General features: G+C 52.1%; 1 protein-coding gene across 1 annotated transcript in view; it reads left to right on the top strand.

Moving 5' to 3' along the window:
• Positions 1-19: 19 nt before the first annotated feature.
• The window catches only part of LOC109296848 (spermatogenesis-associated protein 7 homolog), a 101,293-nt gene continuing 98,899 nt past the window's right edge, over positions 20-2,413 (top strand). Inside the window, exon 1 of the mRNA XM_019516452.1 lies at positions 20-129. The gene's annotated coding sequence lies outside the window, so the exon portion shown is untranslated. The remainder of the gene's footprint in view (positions 130-2,413) is intronic.

Below are 2,413 nucleotides of genomic sequence, written 5' to 3'. Positions count from 1 at the left end.
AGCGCTGGCGGGGCCAGGCCCCTCCCGCGGCGGCGCCCAGGTTTGGTTGCCGCGCCAGTTGCCAGGGAGGAGACGGCGCGGCGGCCGGGCCGAGCTGCGGCAGCGCCCGGAGCGGAGCAGCCCCGCGGGGTAAGAGGTGCGTCCCGGCCGTGTCGTGGGGAGGGAGCAGGAGCGGGGTCTCCGCCCCCGAGTCCCGTTACCCCGCTGGGTGCGGAGGGAAGGGGCAGCTCGGGGCCAGCCCCGGGGCTCCCGGGACAAGCCTCCTCCTGGCCTGCGGGCTTGGGCTTGCGGCCCCCCGCCCAGCGGCTGCAGAGTCTCCCACTTCAGCAGAGCTGCTGTACTGCCACCTCCAAAACGCACAGGTCACCCCTTGTTTTGCCCTTGACATGACGGGACAAGGGGCGATGGTATCACCCTTCTTTCTCTGCTCAGGCAGACCCCGGGCTGGATTAACACCTAAGCACGTGGCTAGGGCCCTGAGCCGTGGGGACCCTGGGGCCTTCCCTCCATGGCAGCGGCACAAATAGTCCCATCCATCTCCCTCCTCTTGCCCTCCCCTCAGCCAGCCTCACTTCCTAGCACCAGCTCTGACCCCGTTTTCCATGGGCAGCCACACTGGAGTCAGGATGGGGGTCTGGACCTGCCTAGGGCCCACTAAAGTGTTAATCAGACCCTGTCCCCCCCCAGCCAGACCCATTTCCCCACAGTAGTGGTAGAGCCACTTTTGGGGAAAGACTCCTCCCTGCCCAGCCCGACTCTGGACATGGGTCCGATGGAGCAGGGAAAGCACCATGGAGGTATGTCCCCCCCACCCCAAAATAGCATCACCTGTTTGTCTCACCGCTGATTGTCCTTTCATGCAACATAACAAAAGGGATCAGCAGCTATTTGCTCAGCGTTTGGGCTGCCATAAAAAAAAACAAAAACATGGTGGGATAAGTGAGAGGCCGGGCAACATTCATTTCCACCTGGGGTGCCTGTGCTGGACTTCAAAGCAGTAGGTAATACACTGAACCCAAAGAACGAGGGTTTGCTTAAAAGGGGCCTCTGTTTCCAGGAGGGATAGGCTTCTGTGATGAAAGCATTTCTGAAGATTAGACCAAGCCCATGGAAAAGTAGGTCCTGATGAATTTGGATTCAGGGTCAGATTCCCTGGTGGCCCTTGGGAACCAACCAAAATGCCAGATCTGGGCTCAGCCCAGACCTGAATTTTGGGACGAATCATGGACACACTGATACAGAAAGGTGCAGTGCAAGTGACAGATAACATCTGAACTCTATAGGAGACACCTGGGATAAGGAAAGCAGCCAGCATGCTACTAGCAGTGGTTTCTGAGGGGACAGTCTAAGGGTGGAGTTGTGCTTCACCTATTTACCTTGGTGATGATCAGAAGAGATACAAGCTTGATGATTTGAGCAGCTAGAGCAAATCCTTGATGCCAGCCCATTTCTCTCTGGTGCTTCTGAGCTTGTTAGGCCTCAAAAGGATGGCCTTGCCAATTGGGCATACGGTCTCCTCCCCACCCTTGCCATGCCTCTGTAGGGGCATAATTGAGTACTTCCTTACTCAGGGCTAATTCTGTAATCTAGATATCAAAAGAAGCCAGGAGTGTGAAAACACAAAATCAATGTGTAAGGTGAGGTAATATAAAGGGGGAAATATAGGACCTAATGCACCAGTGATGTGAAGTTAGATTAGTGCTAAAATCTAGTAGAACCCAGCTCATGTAGTCCTCAACAGGCCTAAATTTAATAAGCCCTTTAGAGTTCAATTAATATTGGCTTATTAATGTAAGAGTTTACTGCTGCCTATCTTTTTAAACTGTCAAAGGTCTTTTAGGTTAGTCTTTGATTGACTGCAGCTGAGGGACCTCCAGCAGAGAGTTGCTTCTACCTGATGATAGATAGTAGAGCGGATTCGAATTAAAGCATCTTTTTTCACTTCTAGCGCTCTTACAGCAAAGATCAGCAGGGCTTCTTCATGCTACTGTGTGATCTCAGTCTTATTAATCCAAGATTTTGCTGAAAGGTAATGCCCCTGCCTGTCCAGCCACAACACTTGCGCACTGACTTCTCCAGCCCTCCTCATGCTGCTGTACTTGTTTTAAATTATTTTGGTCCACTGCGTGTATTATTAGTGTCTTGCGTTAACTAACTATACACTTGTCTTTATAAGAAAAACAACCCCCCCCCCCCCCCAAAAAAAAACAACGCACACACCAACAACTAAAGATGCGTATATTTAACATTGGCAAGTTTCCTGCTAAAAAAAACTTGGCTAGCTGAACATCCAAGGTGAAGGCAGCCATTTGTTCTCAAGCCAAAAACAATTTCCTGAGAGATCTAGGTATGTGGGAAAGCACTTGGGGGGGGGGGGGCATGCCTTTAATGGGCACACAGTTTTGGACCTGAA

This window comes from Gavialis gangeticus, unplaced genomic scaffold, assembly GCF_001723915.1.
Source record: "Gavialis gangeticus isolate Ggan-Ray unplaced genomic scaffold, GavGan_comp1, whole genome shotgun sequence".
Classification (NCBI taxonomy): Eukaryota; Metazoa; Chordata; order Crocodylia; family Gavialidae; genus Gavialis; species Gavialis gangeticus.
The sequence above is the reverse complement of the archived record's forward strand: the minus strand, read 5'-3'. Positions and strand labels throughout refer to the sequence as shown.